This window comes from Canis lupus, chromosome 35, assembly GCF_048164855.1.
Source record: "Canis lupus baileyi chromosome 35, mCanLup2.hap1, whole genome shotgun sequence".
NCBI classification, from domain to species: domain Eukaryota; kingdom Metazoa; phylum Chordata; class Mammalia; order Carnivora; family Canidae; genus Canis; species Canis lupus.
This window is the reverse complement of record NC_132872.1, coordinates 19587316-19614883: the sequence shown is the minus strand read 5'-3', so window position 1 is coordinate 19614883 and position 27568 is coordinate 19587316. Positions and strand designations below refer to the sequence as shown.

At 36.7% G+C, this 27568-nt stretch overlaps 1 long non-coding RNA gene across 4 annotated transcripts in view; it reads left to right on the top strand.

Annotated features, from left to right (window-relative positions):
- Nucleotides 1–26075, top strand: part of LOC140624674 (uncharacterized) — a 50432-nt gene extending 24357 nt beyond the window's left edge. For 2 of the 4 annotated variants that reach the window (XR_012024129.1, XR_012024128.1), the window contains 2 exons: nucleotides 21121–21158; nucleotides 25712–26075. This is a non-coding gene — a long non-coding RNA (uncharacterized lncRNA). Of the gene's footprint in view, nucleotides 1–8747; nucleotides 9011–21120; nucleotides 21159–25711 lie in introns of those variants that run through there. The other 2 variants (XR_012024131.1, XR_012024130.1) reach the window with 1 other exon arrangement.
- Nucleotides 26076–27568: the final 1493 nt, after the last annotated feature.

The following is a 27568-nucleotide window of genomic DNA, read 5'->3' as shown; positions in this document are numbered from 1 at the left end:
TTATGCTGGCCTGAATGGAAGGGGTTTGAGGGAAGATTCTAAGGAGAAGAGATGTTTGATTTCTTGGGAGGAAATCTAGGGTCTCCAAAGTTTCTGGGGCACCAACCCAGATGTATCCATCCCGGGTGTCAAATTCCCATCTTTTGTAACCATTGTAGCAGAACTGCCTAGGTCACAAATTTGACTTGCCCTGGAGTTCTGATATTTTTTATGTTTAAGTTCTTGGTCTCATCCTAGCTTTCTCTCCCCACCAGTTATAGCAAGTGAATCTCCTTAGCTGCTTAGCTCCTTAGAGGAGGCATTGCAACTTTCACACTTAAACTCTCAGGGTTTTGTTACCTTTTCCAAAGGTTAACTGAGGTTAGCAACAGCCCTTAGAGTTACTATGTTCTTCATATTTTCAAATACCTGAACTATTGCACTAGCCAGTGAATTTATGTCCATTGGTCTATCATCACAGTGTACCTCTAATAAAAAATTTAATAATCATATGACTAACTTGGCTACCCATGCCAAGAACTATCTGAGCTCTTCCCACTATTAGTGATAGCATCCTCATTGCCAGACGGCTGGTAGATGATTCAGCTCCAAAATCTCACCATCATCTCCCATGTCAATTGTCATAGGGTAACAGTTGAGAGGGGTCCCTTGGAGGTCAGTTGAGATAAAAATGAGCCTGTAGGAAAAAGGTATGCTTTTGGACTCATCATCTATAGAAGGGAAGGGGAAGCAGCAGGGTTGGATTGAGGGAGAAGTTAGGCTGTATGCAGTCTCAGAGAAGGTCTTCGTTAACCCCACATGGGTTTTTAAATCTGAAATAGCATTTGTGAGTATCAAGGATGTTATGAAGAGACAAGGATATTATGCCTCTATGTCAGCCAATCATTAGATGTGGACAGCCCTAGGAAGGTAACATCACCTTGACCGTGACTCTAGCCAAGGCACTTGAGGGGACTGCTGCCTGGGAGCTGTTTGCTCACTGCACTCTGAGCAACTGGAGGAATGGATCCTTTGGTCTTAAGGAGGGATCTATGTGGTTCGTCTCAGTGTTGACCAGAAATATTTTTTATTTCCATTGCTATAAGGATTAATAGAAATTGTCCAAATAATATTGTGTGGTGTGTCTGGTGACTTGTTGTTGAAAAAAATATATATATTCAAGTATATATACATATATGTTTCAGAATTTATTATTTGGTTAATGCCAGTCAGGATTCTGGTCCCAGATAGATCAGTCCATCATATATATAAATGATAACTTGCAACTAGTGCATAGCTTGAGAACAGTATCTAAGTATAAAAACATGATTGGTGTTCAGTTTGACTAAAGCAAAATCTGAGGCAAATTTCCAACACTTGGGACAGGTTACACACAAATTAAAATTTAACCTGCAAAATTACTATCTATTTTATATCAAAAGGTGTGATATTCTTCAACAACAACAACAAAATCAGCTAAAATTAAATTGGAGTTTTTAATGATACCTAGAAACTATGTAATAATTTTACCAGCACTAAGTTCAACAAACAGTAGGGTGTGGAGTAGAGACTTGATAATATAATTGCAAAGCTCTATCAAGAGATAAAGATACAAGCTAAGAGAGGAAAGTTGATTAGGGCCCATAAAATTAACCCAAAGACAGAGTTAAGTAAATTAGAATGGTAAACTTAACCTTTCTATGAGTTCCACGATAGGACAATTGCTATTCTTTGAGAAAAGAGTTTGGTGGCCAGGAAGATCTAAATTTTGCTGATTAAAAAAAAAAATTAAAGTGATTTTCTTAACTATAAATACTTGTCAGATTCAAAAATTTTAATGTGCAGTATTAGTTTGAGGCTTTTGAGAAGCAGACACCAAGATGAGATTAAATGCACAAAGGAGATAATTTCAGTACAAAACAAAACAAAACAAGACCAAAAAACCCCATACAGACTAAAAGGGGAGGCAGCAGGATAAAAGTGAGAAGAACCTTCATATAACAATAGACGTTTGTCACTTGTGAAAAGAGAAAGAGGAAGGATGATGGGTAGGAAGAGCTTCAGATTGCAGCATAGTTCAGAGAAATCGATCAGACGATGGGGAAAGTCCTGGAGCAAAGACTGTCCATCAGAGGAGTCTTACATTGCATCTCAATGGCCCAGCTTTAATATTTTTGCCATGCTCACCTGTTGGCTGGGCACAGACCCGGGGGAAGTATGCCTCTGGTGTGAATGCTGTATGGATCTGAAGATTTAATAGCTGGACACTCTCAGTCCATTGTCTTTGCTACCAGGTTCTCCTGAAAGGATTATTTAAATGGCCACACTCCAATGACCACCATATATGCTAATATGTTAATATGTTATGAATTTAAAAGAGAAGGATAAAGAAAAGTCTTCCTAAAAAAATTTTTGGCAACATAACCCTTATAAAACCAGTGTTCTGTGACTTGGGCATCTGGTGTAGAGAAGAGAAAATTGTGTTATTTCTATTTAGAACAACATATTAAAAAATTTACTAGTTAGATTTTTATTGGCAGCAAAACAAAACTATATTAAAATCATATTATGTCACCAACGTAAACATTTACATTATGGATTAGAAATACTGCCTGATATAATATGTGGTGAAAGGGTAAAAAGACATATCAAATACATTCTAGAATTTCAAATCCTGATTAAATGATTACATCTTTCTCCTTAAAATTCTTCTTCCCACATTTTCAAGTGCATTACTTTCTCTTTATTCTCCCCTTCCTCTCTTTCTCTCTCTTTTATTTTTAAAGAATTTATTTATTTATTTATGAAAGAGAGAGAGGCAGAGACATAGGCAGAGGGAGAAGCAGGCTCCATGCAGGGAGCCAGATGTGGGACTCGATCCCGGGATGCTGGGGTCACGCCCTGAGCCAAAGGCAGATGCTCAAGTGCTGAGCCACCCACGCATCCCTCTCTGACTCTTTCATAGAATCTTTGATTCTCTGGTCTGTCATTGTCACAGGCACAAAAAAATGTACTGCTCATATCTCCCAGCTGTGGGGTGGATGATTGGTTGACAACCCCAGCTGAGTCCTTCTGCACACTCCCTTTCACTCTGCCCACACTCCCTTGCACCCTCTCTGTGCTCCCAAACTTGACCTATTCTCCTAGCATTATACTTTGTCTCAGAGATCTCCATCAGCTTAGCCTCTAGTCTGAAACTATTCCTAGACAACCCTGCTTCCCACCTTTATCCTACAGGGGCATTTTCCCCTATATATTTCTTTTGATTTTATTTATTAATTCGTGAGAGACACACACAGAGAGAGGCAGAGACATAGGCAGAGGGAGAAGCAGGATCCTCACAGGGAGCCCGATGTGGGACTCAATCCCTGGACGTCGGGATCACACCCTGAGCCGAAGGCAGACACTTAACTGCCGAGGCACCCAGGCATCCCTCCCCAATATATTTCTAGCATGTCTAATCCCATATGGTGTCTGCTTTACAGAGATTTCAAAATAATACAATCAATTATGTGTTCATATTCTTTAGCATTTTGTCATTGGTTCACTACATCTCTCACTCTATTCTTTCATTTTACCATTATTTTATACCATTAAATCCCATATCTACTGTTTAAGATCCTTAGGGGCTAATTCTCTCAGTCTCTGTTTCCACTTGTTAACTATGTTTAGAAAGAACTATTGGCAAATACTTCAGTGGCTCAGAGAGGCTCTTTGACTTGCATCTCCATTCTAGATCCTGTTGCTTTGGCACAGTGTGTTTGTACCAGACTTAAGAGATCTGTTGGATCATTTTTGATTTGTTGGACTATATGCTTAGAATTTGATATTTTTATTTCATTTGTTCCTCCCTAGGCACAATCCCTTTGCTAACCCTGAGCTCCATACTCCAGAGTTAGAGTTTCTCTCACACACTATCCCCTTCCTAACACACACTCTAAATCCCTAAGGTCCCAGGGAAGCTGAAGGACTCAGATGTACTCATGTTTGGAGCAGGAGTGTAGGGGAAGGGAAAAACAAACTCTAAACTCTATTCCTGAACTAAAGTCCCATATGTCTAATAACCTACCAGATTGTTCTACCTAAATATTCCATTGGATCATACTTTCCAGCTCTAAAAATGAACTTATCATTGTCTTTGATACAAATATGCCTTACCTCTAAAAGCACTATTGGGAGCAAACTCAAGGGTAGTGATGGCATTATCTAAGTCAAAAAATTGGGAGTTTCTATGACTTCTGCTATAGGCTTGTTTCTCTTTCCAATCAGTCACCACTCCTATTGCTACCTTTACATTCATTATTTGGTTTTCTCTTCTGTATCCCTACAACTAGCGTATCACATCCAGCCTTCATCATACTCAACCTGCACCACTGTAAGAGCCTCCTTATTTGTCAAAAGATCTCTGTTTCCCTCCATCTGTTTTTCACGTTTCTGCAGACTGATTTTTTTTTTTTCAAAAATACAAACTGTTGACTCCTGGGTTTAAAATCTTTTGATGGCCTTTCTTTACCTAACGATGCAGCCGAAAGTCTTTGTTATGGTGTCTAAGCTCCATATGGCAAACTATTGTGAATTTTTCCTGCTTCTAACCCCAGTCCACACACTTTATGCTTTAGTCTAACTGAACAATATGCAGTCCCCGGAACGTGACGTGCTGTCATGCCATTGCATCTTTATGTATGAAGTTCCTTAAATTTAGAATGCCTTTCTTCTTCTTATCTTCCTGGTAAACTATTTGGAATTCAAGCCTCAGTTAAACATAATCACCTTTTTGTACGTAATCACCTTTTTGAAGCGGTTTTTGTACTCAACCTCTTATCTATTCATAAACCTTATAACCACCTTCCACCCTCTTTGCTCACTTCATCGTTAGGCATTTCTATTGTACCTTCTCCTTGCTCTATTAAAGCCTCTATACAGAGCCTTTTATAATGTACATTTCTTTACATATCTGGCTCTTTCACTAGGCCACAAGTTCCTAGAAGGCCAGATCCAGAGATTCATTTTAGTACCAAAAATGTCAAGGACTGTTTTTGATACTTAGATGATGCTTAAAAGGGGTGTTGAATAAACTATTCCTACTTTGTATGATTATGCCGAAGAGGACAATGGTTTTAATTTAAGAAAGCTGAGTGCCCAACATGAGAAAAAGAGCACAATGCTTACTGATGAGTCTTAATTTTAAAAAGAAAAAAAAAAAACTAACAAAGAGAATAAATAGTTCTGAAAAAAAAAAGACATTATAGACATTAACTTTTTACTGATGTTTGGATCAAATTATAGAATGCCCCTGGGGAATAATGACTATAATGTTTTCAACTTCATTTTTCATAATGTCAAAGCATTCTTGCTTATTCTTAAATAATAAGAAAACTAAAGGATGTGGCTTGTTTTTAAACACATTCACATGCTTTTGTTGAGAGGTCTAGCTTTGGCAGGCAAACTTGTGTAATAAATTTCCCAGAAGTAGTTGTGGATTTACTCTTAGCAACCCAGTAATAACTACCCAGGAAGGATTAGATTACAATGGATTTTCAAAGGGAAAAATGAGCACATTGATTTTTCCTCAGAATATTCATTGAATACAAATAGTTAGAACTAAGATGTATCGGAAAAGAAATTTAAGTAGAGGTGTTTCAGAATGTGCAAGTCAAAAGTAAAACTCTTTAGTAAATAAGATGCAGGAAGATGAAGACAAACACATAATAGCGGTGTTAGCATGAAATGATCATAGGAGTATGGCCTCTGTATCCATGGGTGAGGAAGACGGGGTGCATGGGTGCTCAGAGAGTTAGGACTGAAGCTCAGAGAGTTAGGATTCCCTTCTAACTCCCCCCACCCTCCCACGGGCAGAAAGAGATTCCAGGTTCTACCCATAATGAGAATCCTGTCTGCCTTAGGTTCTTTTCTTTTTCTTAATTGAGATAAAATTCACATAATATAAAACTAACCATTTTAAAGTGAGCAGTGCAGTAGCATCCAGTATATTCACAATGTTTCAAGAACTTTATCTAGTTCTAAAACATTTTCATCATCCTTAAAGGAAATCCCATACCATTAGGCAGTTAGCCCATTCCTCCCTTCCCCCAATGCTTGGCATCCACCAATTTGTACTTTATTGCTAAGAGTTTTCCTATTCTGGAAGTTTCCTCTAAATAGCATCATATAGTATGTGATCTTCTGTGTCTTTTTTCATTTAATGTAATGTTTTCAAGGTCCATCCATTTTGTAGCATGTATCAATATTTCATTACTTACTGTGGGCGAATACTATTCTGTTGAATGTCTATTCCAAACTTTGTTTATATATTTTTGTTAATAAACACTTGGGCAGTTTTCACCATCTGGCTACTGTGAAGTATGGTGTTATGAACATGCATGTGCAAGTATTTCTTAGATTTAATTACCATTTCTTATTCACTCATACAACACACACTTTTAAGAGTTCAATTACGTGCTGAGGTCTGTGCTAGACCCCAAATATAAAATGACGAATAAGACATCTAATGGTAGGGGTGGCTGCTAGAGCTGGCAAATGTCAACATCTGCTACCTCTCTGAAAGGAAAATGAATGATATCCTTTGGGGACCCATAGAATGGAAAGGGATTGTTCTTCGCTTACTCCCTTCATATGCTTCCCTTCTGATACCTGCTTGCTTTCACAGCCACTTTCATATAAATTCCCTAAGAGTTTTCCCATCACTAAAATATAAATGATGATCTGTCTTTCATTTTTGAAAGGCAAGTTATATCAGGTCTTTAGTATTTGATCTATATATTAACTACTATAAACTAAGGTCCTTCTTTTCCCAGAATAAAGAGGATCATGGCAACGGGGGCTCTCGAGAGTCATTTCAGGCCAGATGCCAGCAGGAAAGAGAACGTCCGCTACAAGATAATTTAATGAAGGTGTGGGCAGCATTAGGGTAACCAGAAAGTGATAGGAGGTACCTAGGAACTAGGAAAACAAAGGGAAATGATAATCACCTGAAGAGGAAATGGCAGGAAAGGAAATTACCAGGGCCTAGTGGGAGTCAGAGCTATGGGAAAATAACATCCTAAGTGTCATGTGAAAGAGATGTAGCCCCTGCCAGAACCACAGAGTATAGGAGAGCAATCAGGGAAGACTATTCCTTAACCTCTCACTTTTTGAACTCTTCAAATCACTAACCAGCACTTTCTATTGATTAGCTAACTCTGATCAGAATCTGGATGGCAAGAGAGCTAGGATAATGCTAAGGGCACCGGGCGGGGGGGGAGGGCGGTGGGGGCAGAGAGGGGTAGAAATGGATGGAGGCGGGATAGAACCATCATCACAGAAACTCACTGGCAGGGCACAGGGGAAGCTCATCCTATCTCTACTCAGGGCCATTTGTGGTCTCATTGTCAAAACAAAGGTACAGGCTTCAATCAAGACACTCACCAAATTAATTCCTTCCAAGTTTTCCAAATTAGGAAAAGAGAATAAAAGTAGATCTGAGGGGTAGAGCCAGCACAGTCACACAAACAACACCAAAAGCAGGATTGGTAAATTCAAGCGAAATTGGAGCAGTTGCATAGGGTCCAGAAGTTCAGGACCTAGTCAGAAAATGAAAGTCTGTGTGTCACAGCCTGATGTATGCTGTGGAGTTTGAAGAGACTTTACAGTAAATGCCAGGGAAACTGGATGGTCAGGAGATCAAGAAGAGCTTTGTTCACAAATATTTGGGGGCACCATTAGGTTGAATTCTTAACTGGTTAAGAGATCTCTCTGTGTGGAAGTCAATGCCTTTCACCCGGCTATTCATCCTAACTGGGAAGGAACATGTCCAGCTTGCCTGTTTATGTTCTCTGAGGAGGGGAGAGGGATAGACGAGGGTAATCATTTCATAGGGATCACCCGTCACATAACTTTACAGGTTTTCCAAGAAGTCTGTATAATAGTTTAGAGCACAGATAAGGCTATTTTTAATATTTTAATATTAAATATTAATATTTTAATATTTCTAGTGTGTTTGCAAGTGTGTGCACATTATTCTTGTTTTTTTTTAATTTTTTTAAATTTTTATTTATGATAGTCACAGAGAGAGAGAGAGGCAGAGAGACACAGGCAGAGGGAGAAGCAGGCTCCATGCACTGGGAGCCCGATATGGGATTCGATCCCGGGTCTCCAGGATCGCGCCCTGGGCCAAAGGCAGGAGCCAAACCGCTGCGCCACCCAGGGATCCCAATTCTTGTAATAAGTAAATGCACTTACCTTAACTTGAATTTGCATTCTTCAGGTTTCTCAACTCAAATTCCTCTCTACTGTCTAATGACTTCCAAAAACAAACAAGTAAACAAAAATATCACAGAACCTAAGGTTACTAAAGCCTTAAGAAAAAAGCCTTTTTGTTTTGTTTTCTTCCTTAGGGTCTTTCTCTGGAGTTTTTGTTTTGTTTTTAAGCATCTAGTAGTTTTACAAAGTGTCCCCTGCTTGGAAAGTAAATAGATGGACCTTAAGCAACAGTAGGGCAGGAAGCAAACTGTCTCTGACCCCGGGCTCCCTAGGTTGTTTCTTTCACCAATCAACATGCAGTTCTGGGGACATTTGCATATATACATATCACCTCATTTAGACAAACAAATTGTGACTATTAGGACCAAGTCAATCTTCTTCAAATTTAAATCTGTAAAGCTAAAGATTTAAACTTAAAGATTTAAACCTGGATCACTTAAGAAAAGATTATCATTATCATAGGATAAAGTATACTATCCAAAAACAATTAACTTTTCTTTTTTATTTAGAGATAGAGCCCATGAACGAGGTGGGGGGAAAGGGAGAGAGAAGGAAAGAATCATCCAAGATCATGACCTCAGTGAGCAGAAATCAAATCAAGAGTTGGATGCTTAATCGACTGAGCCACCCAGGCACCCCAACTTTTCTTTTCTTTTAATTCCAGTGTAATTAACTAAAAAAAAAAATTTCTAATCACAGTTACCAGTTTCATTTAATTTGAAGATAATATTTGCTAACAATAGCTTAATGCTAATGGTGCATTTATAAACAGTATGACAACATGTTTTCAGAGTGTTCTACTTTGACCTCTTTCTCTCTCTCTTTCTCTCTCTTTTTTTTTTCCACTGTAAATTAGCAAAGTTATTTAAGATATTTCTATTTAGGAGTTATTCCAGTAGGACATTTCAAATGAGCACAACCGGGTATTTATAATATTAGAGCAATATAAGTGGAATTTAATAGTTTTCAAATGTTTCCATAAATACAAAGAAATCATACATAACCATACAATTTTGTTGGTTCCGTTTCAATTCATGTATTTAATACATTATAGATATTCAGAGATAAAATTTTCTCGATAAGCAAATACTTGTGTATTGCATCAAAGGCGCCTCAAAACTAATAGATGAAATTAACTCAATCTAACCAGTTATCTTAAGAATTCAAAGATCTTCGTGCTACCAAACTTACACTATATTCTACAGTAAGGTCAGCTAACAGCAGTGATAAAAATTAAGCCATAAACGAAAGTTTGACTAAGCCATACTAAAAAGGGTTGGCTTAGCAAGGTGTTATGAGCTACTTAAGAGTGTGCTTGATACCTGCTCCTTTAGATCATTGATGATTTTAAGAAACTATTAGTATACTTTTATAGTATAATCTATGGCATGTGGTTTAAAAAGTGTGTAGGAGCTGATCACCAACATTTGGAATTTTTGCTTCATAGAGCTATGTATAATTGCCAAACCTGTTCCATCATTGAAAATGAAAGTTCCAACCAAAATTAAAAATGAAGCCCCGACCATTCATTTTACTTTTTTTAGCCCAAGACTTAAGATTGACAAAATAACAAACTTTAAAGCCTAAATGAACTCCAAGACTTCCTTCAGCTCTAACATTCTATATTTTGTTTCATGGTAAACAACCCTATGTTTCTTTCATCTGAAAACTTGATTCCAACAGTGATGAAACCAGAGTTCATTGTGCTTTCCCTTCACATCAGTTACCACAGTTAGCAATTATATATTTTGTGATTACTCAATTAATGTCTTTCTGTTCCACTGCTTTGTAAGTCATAAGGGCAGAGAATGTGTGATCATGTTTATTATTCATTTATAGCACATTGCTCTGTGCCTAGCACATAGTTGGTTCCCTGAAAGAATATATAAAATGAATGAACCAAGAAATGAATGAAACAGATCTCCTTCTCCTTGTAGAGAGACCTCTGGACTTAAAAGAGGTTTCCTGGGTCACAAATATCTCAACTGCCCCTATTCTTGGGGTACACGTAGGCCTACAAAGCCTTGGTTTCCTTGATCCATTTCTGGCTCCTAAAAGGATCCCCAGGGGATAGCCAAATGATCGTGGGCCCATCACAGCACAATAATGAAATGAGCAACTACTCACAGAATAGAACCATGTATTAATAGTTGCTTATCAGTAATGAGTGCAACACCAACCACCTTCTCAAATGACTCCTCCCAATCTTTTGAACTAGTTTTTTCCAACAGGCATTGAGTCTGTGATAGCATCTCCCTGAGGTCACTAACCTGGCAGTCAGCTCTTTTAATTTGAGTTTCCAGATTCATCTATCAGGATCTGGGAGAAAATGTTTGCTATCCTGGCAATCATCATGAACAAATAATTCTAGCCTTAATCCTCTTAAAATAAAGTTCTTTCTTATCAGTGGCTATAAACTAAGATCTTCTATGAAAGGCTATGCTGAGAATAACCCACCCTGTGCATATGGCTTGGACATGGGCTCTCTGTATACCTGAACTCTCTGTGACCCTCTCAAGTAACAACAGTATTGGTTTGGCTGTTGCTCTGGATGCCAGATGGGCAGGAAGCCCAACTCCTCTCTAAGTGGATACTTAATAAACACACATATATCTTACTATTACTTTTCTGCCATCCATTTTTTATATTAACAGAAACATCCTATGTAATATCCTTAATCAATCTTTTAAGAAAAAACGCAGAGTGAACTTGAATTGGATTATTTGAATAAAAGGCAAGTTGGGGAAGAAAAATATTGAATACTTAGTCTGTGTCGGGCACCATGCTAGGCATCTTACAAGCTCTGTAGCAAGCAAAATCCTACAATTTATTTATTTATTTATTTATTTATTTATTTATTTATTTATTTTTTAAATCCTACAATTTAATCGATGACATTCTATTGTTCCATGACATTTTTAGTCATATTAATTAGTACTTAAAAATAACTAGGTGTTACTGATGGATTTAACTTTGTCTTAAAGAGAAGAACTAATAAATTGTATAGTGTCATCCATTATATATAATTATGAGACAATTGATCCATCCCCAGAAGGTTAACATACTTGAAGCTGTTTATCCATTCCTATCATTGATTTTCAGTGATCCATCACTAGGTTCGTACCTTCTTACTTCTTGTAATGTATTGTCAACTCAAACATTATTACTGTTAGGCCAGAGTATCTTTTTTTGAGATCCTGTTTAATAATCCGACAAATGAATGCATTGTCAAAGCTTGGGTCACTATATTGAGGATTCTGAAGGCCAATATGAGTTCATCATGAAAAAAAGTTGGGGATTTATTAATAGTGTCTGCCACTTGTACAAGCTAGGGTGTAGTAACATGGGTACAAGGTATCTGCCATTCAGGAGAGAGATGGTTGTAGGAAAATTAATCTTTGCCTCTTTAAAAATTGTGTTCTAAAGTTGGCCTGGTATCCAGTAAAAAGGTACATACTCTATTATTTCTCTTCTTCATTATCCCTAGGAAGGAGGATCCATTATGATAAATGCATTTTATAAGCTTCTTTTTGATATACTATGAATGATTGAGCCAACTTTTGTAGATAGGCTAGAAATCTCACTACCATATACAACATTGTTTCTATAGAAGAAAAGCATCCTTCACTCTAAACTACTGAATTAAAAATACATTATTAAGGAGATAATCTTATTGTTTAAAATTCCTTTTCAAGAGAGTTAACTTGCACTTTCAGTGACCGAACAGAAATTCTGTCATAATCTGAGGATAACAGATAGTGAAATAGATGACATTATCATGGGTTTATTTACCAATAAAACCTATTCTCTCCCTATATTGAAAGGGACTCAAAGAAACAGAAAAACAAAACAAAACAAACAAACAAACAAAAACCCTGTGGTAGAGGGATGACACATTCTCAATGAAATCCTAAGAGCATCAATTCTCAAAATGTACTGTTAAATATGAGGTATAAACATAACCTACATTTTCAGGATTTAGAAATAATCTTTAGTTGCTATATACCCCTTATACACTTTGTGATTCAGGACTAAAATCTGAATCTCAGAGAGAATTCACTTATGTCTAAAGTGCAGAGAGTTTGAACTTTTCCCCTAAAAGCAATCGGACACATGGTTTACAGAACATCAAAGCCAAGAGAGTAGCACCATATAATAAGCTTTCCATCAGGGCTCTCTGTAAGTATCTAAGTCAGGTCAAACATCCAAGGTGTCCATTAGTGGCAATAAGAAAGGAACACAGAATAAAACTTGCTACCACTTAAAGTTGTATCAGTGTGTATAGCCTCACAAGGAAGTCAAAACATCAAAAGGATCCAGCTAACCCTCTACACCAAAGGCTATTTTTACCACTTAACATTGGGGAAGGTGCACTTTTTATTCTGTGAGTTATCATTTGGAGATGGAGTTCCTAGAGAGTTAGAAAAGACAGAAAGAGAATGGACATTTAGATGAGTGTACGGGGGGTGGGTGTGGGTGTGGAAGGAGACCGTGTAATTGTTAGGACATTGACACAACATAGTTTTTAAAGATGAGAGTCACTTTTTCTTTAACGGATGGTAACTTTTCAGAAAATGACTAAATAGATGAACAAATACAGCAAATATTTAGTAGCTTGGAACCTCACGCTGCTTATATTTGAGAAAGATGGGGCATATATAACTAAGACATTTAATTTCAGAGAAGCAAATTCTCCCTAATGTTATCTTCATTTTAAAAATCATTCTGCTGAGCTGAAATGGCCTTTCCAAGAAGATAAAGCGACAAGTCAATTATCTCTCTCAATTAAGGTTTAGAAGTTTTAATTTTAAACATAAGTATAGTCCAAAGATCGCTATAAAATATTTAATAAATGTTACTGGAAGGGTGTTATGAAGGATTCAGTAGTTGAAGATATTATATATGCCCTTAAGGCACTAACGCACTTATTGCGGAGAAAAGAAATACCTATACAGGAAGAGTGTAAACAAATAACTAAAGGTCTAATATCACCTTAAATTCTATGGATTCTAAAATTAAGAATTCAGCATAGATGATAAATTTAGGAGTTCTCAAAAATGGTTGCAATTTTAATGTCTTCTACTAAAAATAAATAACTATTAAAATAGTTTTCATTTGAAAATGAATCCACCTGCAAAAATTCTACTTCACTATGAATGAGCATGTGCAATGGTCATTAAAGATCAGATAACATGACTACAACTAATTCATTCAGTGGTTTATCCTTCAGCTGAACACTGGCCACTCTGATGATTTTGATTGCTGCAAAGCCTAAAGTTGTTTTTATTCTTGGTTATAAATGCATCATATAAATTTATAATGGATCACGAATTAAAGAGTGTGCATAAGGAACACTGTGTGGAAAAACAAGTAAATCTTAATCGGTGAACTCTGAGATGCAAGAAACAACACATTCTCCATTTTTATTTATGTAGTTAATTTATTTTTTTTTTATTTTTTTATTTTTATTTTATTTTATTTTTTTTTTTTATGTAGTTAATTTAAATGGATTCCATGACTCAATTCTACTGGGTTGGTGGGAAATTCAACCTTAGTCATGACTAGGCTTTTCTGTTCATCTCTACCATTTTCAGGCTCTGGTTCCAAGTTTTACACAAAGCACAGTTGGGGAGCCCTCTCTAGTCTTCTCTTCTCCCTGGTTCTGAGTAGCTTCTGTTCTGAGCCTTGTAATTAGTCCCTTAATGTCTGCTAGCTTTGCTTCTGTTGCTTGTTGGGGGTACAGATACTCTGCAGGGTTTCAAGATGCTAGGGCTGGACTCTAGACTCCATGCATGCACAATGAAGACAGCCCTCACCTCCCCCTGGCATCTTGAAACATTCCTTGAAAACTGCCATGCTGTGGGGTGTGTGGTTTTGGTCTCCCTCTCATGTCTTGACTTCCTCAGGATGTTAGGGTTACGAAGAAACACATGAAACGTGTTGCCTTTAAATGTTTTTGGCCTTCCTTTACCTTTTTTTGAGGTGATAGCAAGGCGCATTCTTTTCAGGAAGGATAACTCCATTTCTTGGATTTCCAATGAACACAAGTATTACAAACTGAAGGGGAGAAGAGTGCAAAGCAGCAAGACTCAGCATACAATGGCATTTCATGTTTTAGCTTGGGTTAATTTCTGACACTGCAAACACTAGAAATCAAATAGGGTTAAAATTATCCTTGAAAATGCATTTAATTTCCAATAAAGTTCAGTAGGCATTATTTTGTAAGTTCAGTAAGCATATTTAATCCTGTACTAAAATGTTTATGTGTACATGATGCAAACATTAGTAATGTAAAAATAAGCATATTTGTGCAGAGAATTTTGTTATTATACATGTGTGTATGATATGCCTTTAAATTTTTTTTTTTAGTTATTCTATCTTTCACTTACCATCTACTTCCCGAAGAATTCAATTTGTGTGAGGTCAATGTATTATTCACCTGACAAACTATGCTCAGAAGGAAGGCCAATTTATTCTTTGGGGATTCTAATCTTTTCAGAATTATAACCAGCCCTTTTGATACTGATGAATAACAGAACAATCTGCTTATTAACAATGTCCAACTCCTTCCCCATAAAAGATCAAGACTTACAGTTAAGGTAAAATGGATTGTCTTCTGATTCAGTTCAGAGGAGTTAAATGGTTTTGGACAACCCAATGAGGCCTATACCTTATTCTGTGATCCACTTGGTTAACTCTGTATTAAACAAAGTCCTATTGTGCATAATCTCAATATAAGCAGTGTGACATCATGCCATCACTAGCATGAAATGGAGGGGCACTGAAATACACATGACCATATCTGAGGGAGCTATTATAGAAACAGAGTCAGAAAAAGCATTGATGATTGCCTTGGATGCTAAGCTTTCTTTCTTTTTTTCTTTCTTTCCTTTTTTGCTATGCAGTGAGATGTAATATATTTTTATGAGATTATCAACCAAGTAAAGCATGATTTGTTTGGTATTATAACACAAAAACTAAAAAAGAATTATAATAAGAGGAAGTAATACCATACCTCTGATAAACTGCCTTTCAGAAATACTACATATATATATATATGTATATTACCTACATATATATATATGAGGTGTCAGCACATGAAATGTAGCCTATTTTTAAGGCTGAAAGAGAAGAAAAAGAAAATGATATTTGGCCCACATGAAAGGTATAGGGCAATATTCTTCACAGTATGCATCAAAATCACATAAGAAGTTAGGTAATGGTGGAGAATATTGGGCCTCACGTAAACCTATTAAACGAGAGGTGGAGACCAGAAATCTGCAAACTTGGCATGCTATTCAGATATTTTCCATAAATGTTAAATGTGAGATCTGTGTAGAAATCAAGTGTGTATTGATTCTAATATGCCATTATTTTCTAAGTAAATAGCTTTCCTGAATTTCACTCTCCTTTTCTGCAAAAAGGGAAGTATTACTTGTAGTAATTATGTTAAAGAGTTTAGAGGATGACCAAATGTGCTGATACATGTAAACACTAAAACTCAGACATACCAGACCAATACATGTAGCTGTAGATATTATTGTAATCGTAATAATCCCCATACTTTGACTCCCTCCTTGGACTGTATGTTCCTCTTTCTTTTCTGTGCGATGCATACCCCGTGGAAACCTAGGTCTAAGGGTCATTAATCTTTATAAGACTTAGAAGAGTCGGTGTTCCAGCCAATGAAGGTATTAACGTTAGAAGGGATTTTAGTGTGTCTTTTCAACATGTATCATTCAGTGTTTTACACATGAAACTACTGAGGCCTAGGGCAGCCCGGGTGGCTCAGCGGTTTAGTGCTGTCTTCAGCCCAGGGCCTGATCCTGGAGACCCGGGATTGAGTCCCACATCAGGCTCCCTGCATGGAGCCTGCTTCTCTCTCTGCCTGTGTCTCTGCCTCTCTCTCTCTCCTCTCTGTGTATTCTCATGAATAAACAAATAAAATCTTGAAAAGAAAAGAAAAGAAAAGAAAAGAAAAGAAAAGAAAAGAAAAGAAAAAAGAAAAGAAAAGAAAAGAAAAGAAAAGAAAAGAAAGAAAAGAAAAGAAAAGAAAAAAGAAAAGAAAAGAAAAGAAAAGAAAAGAAAAGAAAAGAAAAGAAAAGAAAAGAAAAGAAAAGAAAGAAAAGAAAAGAAAAGAAAAGAAAGAAGAGAAAAGAAAAGAAAAGAAAAGAAAAGACAAGACAAGACTGAGGCCTAGAGATTTGAAGTTACTTTGTCAAGAACTCTTCATGTTAGAATACCAAGGATGATAGTTTTGATTTTTTTTTAAAGTTTATCGCCTATTAGATACGATTCACAAGTATGTTGCTCTAGTTTGCTCTTTCTTTCCCACCTGTGAATAGAAGGGATAATAGAAGGCCTGAGTCAAAGTTTCAGATGGGTATGACTACTCCAGTAGCCAGCTATCGGGTACATTTTTCAAAGCTTAATCTCCAAGCCCCTGATAGCTTACATCCATCTGAGATATCCTTGATCCCTTGTACTTTCTGCAAATATCCTGGGCTTCAACAAAAATAGCCAAAGAAAAGTCAAGAAATCTGCTCAACACTACTAGAAAATTTTGGTTGATAATCTGTAATCATAGATGGTATATATTACTGTATCTAAATATAATTAACACAGAATCAAAAGAGAGGCTTAATATCTAAGAAGATCTTAGAATAATATAAACTGAATCTTTCATTCTGTAGAAACACAGAACAAGGCCAAGAAATACTATTTTGTCCCAAAGAAATTCGAGATTACTGTAGAATGCCACCCTAGTCTACTATCACATAACACAGTTCAGTTTTTACTTCACAGACAGCTAATTTTAGAAACAGCAAGCCTTCCCTGCCAAGTACACCCCATATCCAATGTCAGCTTTCAGACAGAGTAGTTAACTGGCTGCTAGGTATCCCCTCCTCTGATGTGCATTAGCAGAAGGAGAAAACATCTGAAGGTGCTGAGTACAATCTTATGTGTAAGCATTCAGAGGCAGAGTCTTCCATTTTAATTACAATTATCCCCCAACCTTAATCCCATTTCTCAGAAAACTAGTCGAATTAATTTTAAATCTCTATCCTCAGAAGTATGCTAACTTAGGTGTCTATTTTTTTATTATGATACATTTTTAATATTAAAAAAAAGTTCAGATTTTATCATCTTCTCTATTTTAGAAAAAAACAAGATTATTATATCAAGTGATTTAAGTTCCATGGATAAAAATAGGTTTTCCAGGGCATCATTTTATGGTATTTTCAGTGGAATTTTCTGTATCATAACAATGCTATAAATACCTGCTCTTAGTCAGGTTACAAATAAAATATACAGTGGATTATTAAGCAGTCAAAGAAGGAACAGTGCACAAAGGTAATGCATATGGGAAATCAGCCAACAAATAAAATGTCAGCTCTGCTAGCAGCCGACACATGGATAAAGACAAGTGTTGTTCGCTAGAAGAAAAAGTAGTTTTGACTGATGACAATTGTGTAAAAATGCAATAATGCAAGAGCCTTTTTCCAAATAAGAAATAGATGTGATTTGTCATGCTTTTTAGCTTTGAAACTATTTTTAGCACATTGTAGAAAAATAAATATATTTTAAAAATGAGGTTGATCATCCATCAAATATATTTTCTGATATAAAAGTATACACAAGAGCTTTTTTTATTTTTGTAGTGGAGGAAAATTATTACGGTCTGGATTTTACATTATACCTAAGGAAAACTCATTTTGCTAAGTTAAGAGTAAATGAGGCTAGATTTGTTGTATTGTTAATTTTTTAAGTGAAGTTAAATAATATTTATAATAATATATGCCTCATATAAAAGACTCTGAGATAGTAGAGCTTTTGTTATTTGAAAAATGACATACATAATCAAGATAAAAATAGTTCTCAGTATTTATAACTATTAAGGTATCATGCTACATTTGTCTTTTTTAATTCTTTTTGTTCATTCCTCATCCTTTTATGGATGACATTAATGACTATTCATTTTAGATAGTCTATATGATAAATCCATATTATTTTCAAGTCATATTATTTTACACCAGTAAAGCCTAATTAACAAGATAAATGTGTGGGATTCTTTATCAACCAAAGATAAATTTAATAAAGAATTCCACATTCTTCCCATATAATTATTAAAAAAATGAAATAAATATAAAATTTTAAAAATACATGAAGGCATATATAATGAAGAGCATACTTAAATTGTGCAAATGAAAGAATATGGGCAAAGCAGATCTAAGCTTCTAGCAACACTTATTTGAGAAAATTAAATTTAGTGCCCAAATACACAGCTTAAGAAAAAGAAGGTAAAAATTAACAAAGACCTGTTATGAAATTTGATATGAAATTCCCACTCTTGAAACCAATGAGAGCAAAGGGACTGTTCTGATCCCTCTCAGATCCAGAGAGCTTAAACTTTGTTCATTGAACAACAGTGAATATATGATTCCACTTAGGGGGTCCAACACCAAAGAGATTACATTGACTTGGGGAGGTTGAGATTTGCTACCAAATAATATACAGGACTTAAATAATAATAAAAGCATTAAAAAAAATAAAAGCATTGTAACAAGTACACAAATACTGAATACAGGTTACTGAGTTCATAGTGGAGGCTATGCTTTTTGGGCAGCTACCATCAGGGGAGTCTTTGTGGAGATGGTGGACTTAGCCAGGGGCTGGAAGGATGGAAAGTCTAGAATAGGAAGAAAGCTTTGGAGAGCACATAGGGAACAAATTCTGCAAACCGTAGACTATGAGGTTGCACTGATTATGACGATTTGATGACAGTAACTAGAAAACAATGAGAGAGGTATGGTTCTTAGATCATTTGGGAGGAATGAGATTGATTAATACAGAGCTTGATTAAAAATGCTTGATGCACTCAACTGATGTCAACAATTTCATGCTAAATCCACATTTTGTACTCAAGTGGGAGGTGAAGCTAGAGATCTCCTAAACATTTTCATGTTTTTCTTCCTTGGGCTAAATTATTCAATAGCTATGGAACATGGTGACAGTTCTCAGCTATCGTAACCACTTTTCCTCCTGGGAAACAGCACCTGTCCTCACATTTCCATAATACAAATCCTAGTACCACCTGTATTGTTTAGAAGGAGATTATGTTTTGTTTCCTCTCAGACGACCAGGACAGTTTTGTCATTGCCATTGCCATTCATTTTTCCCCTTTCCATACTTGGTCCCCACTGCACTGAAGTCCTGGCTCCCCAGGCTCAAAGCCTATCTTTAAAGTGAAACACAAATGACATGTTAATGATTAGCAAAAACTCAAAGCAGGAGGTTAATGACCATAGCTGAAGTTATGGACTTCATTTCCATCAGCTCAGCAGAGTCTGAAACATCCAAAGAAAGCTCAGGAAAGAGGTCCTGCTAATGCAGCTGCTCCCAAGCATGAGGGCAGCTTAGCAGCATTAACTTTCAATCAATGATCCACAGCTCTTGTGGGGAAACTGGCCATTGTTCAGTTCATGGGATGTGCCGCTCCCTACAGACTTGCGATGGCTCCCTATTACTCAGATACCAGCTGGGGCCTGATTATCAGTTAAGTTTTCATTTATGAGATGCCTGGAGGATATGAGAGGCCAGAGCCAAGTAAAGATTTTTATTTGTATCTGTGAGGTGATTACAGCCTGACGCTTCAGGAGATGAGCTAGTGATATGGAGGGGAGGTGATACCTACTCTCTCCTTTCAGCCTCCTCAGAGATAATTTCTAATGAAACCTTGATCATACCATTTCTCTCTTAAAACTACTGGATGGCTTACTAGTGCTTTTAAGATAAAGTTTCCTAATGCAGTCAGTCTATAGTCTCCTACCTGGTCTGGTTTCAGCTGATTTTTCTAGTATCAACTCACATTACAATTCCCTTTTCTGATCTCTATACTCCAGTCAGAGTGGGCTCCTTTCAGCAATTCCAGTGTATCTTGTGGGTCACAGGACCTTTGCACTTTTTTTTCCAACTTTCTGATTCTTTCTTCCAATATCTTAGCTCACACTTGTCCTCAGGGAAGCTGTTCTCTGATCTCTCTGGTTAGATCAAATCAAATGCTTCCTTGAGATACAGCTAGAGCATCAAATAATCCATTTACATTTATTTGCATAATTATTTTTTTAATGATTGTCTCCCTCTTTGGACAGTAAGTCCTATGAAATCAAGGCTCATCTTTGGATAACCAATATTAAAGGGATATTATTAATGGGGATTAGTAGGCATATTAATAGGCAAATAGAAGACATCCATTAAGTATTCATGAAATGAAAGGGTATGTAGGATAAATAAAATCATAGCAATGAAAAGTGCTATATTTACAAACATCTGTGTGTGTATTCATACATACATCTATACACATGCACACATTCACCCATATAGTAGTTTTACAACTGTAGAACTTGTGGAACACATTGAAGGATATTAGAACATGAAAATGAGGTACAAAACTATCAAGGTTAGTAAAGGACAGGTGAAAAAAAAACAAGGAAGGAAATATGAATAAAAAAAACCCCAGCAATTAAAACCAGAATTATTATAAAAGATACTTTATATTCATGTGGCTGACAATTGACACAAAATAAAATGATAAACTCACAAATGATTAAGCTATACTGCTATAGCTAAACCTATGAAATGGAAATATTATCATGATATGAAGACTTAATGCACTGCATGCTTGAAGAGCACATAAAAAAGAATATGTTAGCCTTCTTTGATAGAAGGAAGTAAAATTATGCTTTCCTGATTCTTGATAAATGTAAGAATTATTTATACCTAAAACTCATAAGTGTTCTTACAGGTAGATAAGCCACCAATACCACAGGTGATGATAATTCAAGGTTATGATCATAATCTTGGTCTTTCTTTTTTTCCCAGAGAAAGACCCACGACAGCTGTGTGCTAGCGCATAGCAGGTATGTGCTGCATCTCAAACACCTCTGCTTCACTTTCTTACCAATTTTCAAGGACAAATTTAATTTGTGGACCCTGCCCTCTTTACCACTAAGGTGACAGAAATAAAAGAGCCATTTTCAAGTGGATTTTAAGCCTTCAAAAGATGAAAGCACCTAGGATATTCTAAAAAATTTTGACTTCAGAACATTGCTTCATACTAACAACATTTAATATTTTTAAATGTTAAATCATTCTCTGCTTCCCACTTAATATAAATAGACAGTTAACAGAAGAGGAACACATCATTAAGATGTGTGCTCTGCTGTATCATCTAATTTATTTTTATAACATGCTATCTATGCACACAGAGTTATACAAACGTGACTAGCAATGGAAAGATTACTCGGTTTTCTTAAGGCAAAATTGAATCATATTTACCAAATAAAAGCAAGCATTTCCATTGAGAAATTTTAATAAGCCTTGATCACTACCTGTATTATATAGTTCTGACTGACATGTAGAAAACAAAAACAAAGTTATTGCCATACAGCGTTCTTGCCAACAAATATAAAGAGGTTATTGATTTGTGCCATTTTTACTTTTGAGAATTACTCAGGTTACTAGAATGACAAATTAGAATTTAGTAACACGAAACCTTAAAATACATGTTTTCTCTTTTAAAAAACCAACTGTATACTTAGACTTTGGGCTGTTCAAGTGTAGAACCTTATATAATTTTTGTGTAGCATCTCTGAGTAAAATAACAGATGCTAACAGCTGTATCAAACAACACAAAAATCTCAGGAGCTTAGCAAAATTAGTTTGTTTCTTACCCACAAAAAATCCAGTACAGATGTTAAGTTGGCAGATGCTTGGGTAATATTTCAGGGTGGGCCTCCTTTAAGTGGTGACTTAGGGATCCAGTTCTCAATGTCATCACCTATGAGTGACCTCCAAGCTGGTTACAATAAGAGGAGAGAATGAGGGATTGTGTGTGAGTGCATGGGAAGTTTTTATGAACCATATCTGGAAATGGCATATATCATTTTCATGGCCACAACTTAGTCACAGAGCCCCACCCAAATGCAAGAAGCTTGGAAATGGAGTGTAGCTCTGTGCCCAGACCCTAAAAAGTAGAGGAAATTAAAAAAAATAGATATTGATGAATAATCTGAAATTTCAGCCTGGACACTCAACAGAGTAGCAGTGCAGTAACTGCTTGATATATATATATATACCCATCCTAGGCCATGTGGAAATGCAAGAAAGTTTGTTTCTTTTGTATCATTCAACAAAAGAATTTATAATTAGGTGACAGATTAAATGTCAGGTTGTGTAGTACAAACCACTAGAGATGAAGTTAATATTGAATTACACATTGTTATAATTATTATTCGGCAACACACAGTTAGTAGGTAAAATGGAATTTTGAACTTAGAAGATTTTTTTGTAAGTAGGTGTTGTCAGGAAAGTTTTCTAATGAAGCAAGAGCTTAATCTGGGCCTTGAAGAATGAGTAAGCCATGGGTGTTAATGGCGTGGGGGCAGGAAGCGGGCCCAGTTGATGGGTAGAACAGAACAAATGAAGGGAATGTGGTTGACAAACACTTTGATGTGTGTATCTGGTGGTCTGGTATAGTTGGTTTATAAGATTGGGATTAGAATTAACAGAAAGTGAGGTTGAACAGACCAAAATGGGTAAGGAGCTGGAAGATTTTCTTGGTTCCTCTTTGCTTTATCACTTGGATCAACCAGTCACCAAGTCCATTAAGAAGTCAACAATCACAATGTTTGCAATGCCTTCTCTGAGTCTCTTCACATCCTCCTCCCAGACAAAAGTGTAAGGAGGAGGGCAGCGAATCGGAAGAATGTGTCTCACCCTGGAAGTCAAGCCGTATTGTCCAACTGAGAGACCAGAGAAGAGTTTCAGAACACTTTAGACATTCAACAGCATTAAGTTTTCACAAAGCCTAGGAAGAGAAGTGAGCGTGTTCTCTTTGCCCTAAATATCACTCAGCTCTGTTGCTTAGCTTCTAGGTTAAGCTCTACACTCTACCTAGGATCTCTCCCTCCAAAGTGGGTCCTTGTTCAAATCATCAAGTGGGTTCTTCTGTTGTTTGGCACCCTCTCTTCACCTTCTCTGCCTGTGCTCTCTATTCCTGTGAGGTAGCCACTGCCCAAATCCCGCCTTTGTCCAAACACCTACCTTAAGTAGCACTCCCTAGGAATTACTCTCAGCCTGCTGTGATTATCAGAAAGAGTCTGAAAACTTAATTCCATATAAGATGTGTATTGATAATGATCTAAGATGTTTCTCTGCCTGTGTTTGTATTTGAATGTAGGACATTTGAAGAGTAAAAATGTTCCAAGTATCAAAAGACTCAACGGAATATCATGGAACCTTTAAAATGATGTTATAGAATGTGTGCAGATAATGAAAAAAGCCCATAGTATACTGCTAAGGGAAAAAATGAGTTTCAAAAGAATATATATAGTAGGATTGCTTCCACTTTTGCTTTAAATATATTTATGTATAAATGTTTACTTAAAATACCTAGGAATTGACTAGCTCAGATAATATTTCCATCCTTAAAGTAATTTTAATTACAGAGGACTCAACTGAACAAAGACATTCTAGCTCAAAATGAAACATAAATATGTTACAGGAATACTTTAAAAAATATATAAATATCATGAGGATCAATTGAAGAATGATTAAATACCTATCAGTAGCTTGTATTAGTCAAACACATTTTTTTTCTTTTAAAGATTTTATTTATTCATTCATGAGAGACACACAGAGAGAGGCAGAGACACAGGCAGAGGGAGAAGCAGGCTCCTCGCAGGGAGCCTGATGTGGGACTCGATCCCGGAACCCCAGATCACACCCTGAGCCAAAGGCAGATGCTCAACCGCTGAGCCACCCAGGCATCCCAAAAATCTGTTTTTTTTTTTTTTTTTTTTTTTTTTTTTATGATAGTCACAGAGAGAGAGAGAGAGAGGGAGGCAGAGACACAGGCAGAGGGAGAAGCAGGCTCCATGCACCGGGAGCCCGACGTGGGATTCGATCCCGGGTCTCCAGGATCGCGCCCTGGGCCAAAGGCAGGCGCCAAACCGCTGCACCACCCAGGGATCCCCATGGTTTTAACGGAGTATTTTTTTTTTTTAGTGATATAAACACAAAACACTCATTTACTAAAAAGGAAGAAAATTACCAAAGTTCAAATAAAGATATTAAAAAAGACCTTAAAAGTGGAGCAAGTGAATGGAAAGACCAATGAGGGGACAAATGCAATTCTCTCAAACTTAATTTACAATCTCAATATGCTTACAAGCAATATGGCAACTAGATTTTTCATGGATTATGACAAACTCTGTTGCAATTCATACTAAAGAATAGTCCAAAAATTGCTAATATAATTCTAAAAAATGCAAGGAGGAGAGCTTACCCTATCAAATTTCAAAAATATTATTATTGTTATTTTTAAAGATTTTATTTCTTTATTCATGAGAGATATGTAGAGAGAAGCAGAGACATAGGCAGAAGGAGAAGCAGGCTCCCTGCAGGGAGCCTGATGTGGGACTCGATCCCGTGACTTCAGGATCATGACCTGAGCCAAAGGCAGATGCTCAACCACTGAGCCACCCAGGTGCCCCTCAAAAAATATTACTAAGCTAAAGGAATATACCAACGTAATAATTTCGTTTCATTTTTGTGAAAGAAAACATATTAACATAATTATTTATTTTCCCATGGTGGAGTTTTAGAATGATTGACACATGAAAAGGAGAGGGGGACAGATCTCTGCATACCCCCTTTTATTACACAATATAACCAAAGTGTATTTTATTTCATTCCAGATGCCTCAACTATGGAACAGACATATCATTGGTTTTTACATTCTTGGTTTGGGCCTGTCCCTCTACTTGTCTGGATCTGCTTATAACCTGGGGGTGTTCTGGGGCTATAAGAAATGTACTTAAAAAGTACTCAGCTGAGTGATGGGCATTAAGGGGGACACTTGATGGGATGAGCACTGGGTGTGATACTACATGTTGGCAAACTGAATTTAAAGATTTTTAAAAACTTATTTATTCATGAGAGACACACAGAGAGAGGCAGAGACACAGGCAAGGGGAGAAGCAGGATCCCCACGGGAAGCCCAATGCAGGACTTGATTCCAGGACCCCAGGATCATACCTCGAGCCAAAGGCAGACATTCAACTGCTAAGCGACCCAGGTGTCGCGGCAAATTGAATTTAAACAAAATATTTTTTAAAAAACCTGTGCTCAATCCAAATATATTATTAACAACAACAACAACAGAATCAATATACCTATTTTTGAAGAGATCATAAAAATCGGTGTTCAAAAATATACCATTTTTTATTATGCTCTCCTTGTATCCTAAGTGTGACATACTTTAGAGGATGGTGCAACTGCTTTCTGGCTAAAGACATTTCTTGAGTGTAGCCACAGCCCAAACCCTGGCTAAGGCCTCCTCCCACCTTCCTCCACCACTGGTTGCAGTTTGCATCTCCAACCTGAACCCTATACCTTATTATCACTCTAGGTGACATCCGCAGTGAGGTCTGGCAGCAGGAGGGAAAGGAGGAGAGAGGAGAGGTCAGCATCTCAGTATCCACCCTCCACCTCGCCACCACTTGCTCCACAGATGCAGGACTCCGAGGCAGCATCTGAAAGTCATCCATTTCCTCCCCGCCTTCCCTCTGAAATGCTTTTCTTAAAAAAAATGCCCCACGGATCTAAATAAGGTTTTTCTCTGAGTAGAGGGATTTCAGTCTGGTTCTCTGTGTACTGTAGGTATAAGACCTAAGTGAAAAATATAGAGGAGTTAAGAGTCACACAGGAGGCCTTTTTACTGTCTGCGTGTTTTGCATTTCCCTCCCTAGCAATAAAATAAATAAAAGAAAACATCAAGCTAAGAAAACCTCTAAAAAGTATTCTCTCTCTCTCGCTTTCTTTTTGAGTGTGTTCTCTTTTCATCAGTGACAGAAAAGTCAGGAATATGCTTATGAAATTGCGTCCTGTCCACAGGTGCTCAGGGAGCAGAAAACCTCTCACTGGAAGCAATAGGTAGAGGCAAAGGCACATTATCTGATATTTTTGGAAGTGGAAAATGAGTCAAAGCAAACAGTAGAGCAGTTACCCCATAAACAGTAACATGAAAAGAGTCTTTTCCTATTTGGGTTTAGTTTTTTTGGCAATACAACATGGTAGAAATACTCATATGCAATGATTCAGGGAAAACATGATAGTAGTGGAACTATTTGATTTTTATTTGAACATTGACTTTTTTCCATATATTAACTATGGAAATAGAAAGAAATTTATTTATGGGAAATGCTTTTGTTGATATTATATTGGAAATGCATGATAGAAGCAGGATATTATCTTGCTTAATAATCAGGGAAATGGAAAGTATTTTTTTTTGTTCCCAGTTGAATTATCTATTAATAATACTTGAACTATTTTGCTTTCTTATTTTTTTTGCCTGAATAAATTTCTTGTCACACTGTTTATTATGTTTATCTGTAATTGTTGGTTATTAGTACCTATTCCATACGCTCTACCTTCTTTTTTTTTTTCGCTATAATTACAGTATCACATCTTGTATCAAAGGGCAAGACAACCAGTTGTATGCTAACTTCCATTCCCTTTTTCCTTTTTCTATAACTACCTCTTTTCTTATCAATTTATCTCTCACTACGAGAATTATTCCCATGAGGGTACACACATATCTTGATTAATATTCTATCAACACACACATACGCACCCTTGGTTCCGTGTCTCCATCCAATTATGGTTCCATTTTTCTATATGTTGTTACAACAAAACTTATTTCATCTCCTAATTTTATATCTTTCTCCAAATCACTACATTAAAGCCTCTACTTTTACCATCTGAGAAAATCTCCAAGGACTTTAATGTTACCAAATCCAATGGTCATATTTTTGTCTGCATCTTAATCTTATGTTCAAATTTTATAGGGTTGAAGGGCACCTGGGTGGCTTAGTTGGTTAAGTATCCAACTCTTGTTTTCAGTACAGGTCATGATCTCAGGGTTGGGAGATTGAGCCCCACTTCTGGCTCTGAGCTCAGTGGGGAGTCTGCTTGAGATTCTTTCTCTCCCTCAGCTCTCCCACTTTCTCTTTCTCAAAATAATAAAGAATTCTTTAAAAAAAATATGGAGTTGACCTTATTCCTTCTACTTTGGAATCTTTCAGTATTTGGTTTCAGTGACATCCTATTCCTGCTTTTCCATCAGATATCCCTAATCACTTCTTTCCATGCTCATTTACTGGAGTTTCCATCTCCTCTATTTGACTTCTACTTGTGGTTTGGCTGAGGGTCTATGATGAATTCCCTTTTCCACTTAACCCACATCTATTTCTAGATGATCTTAACA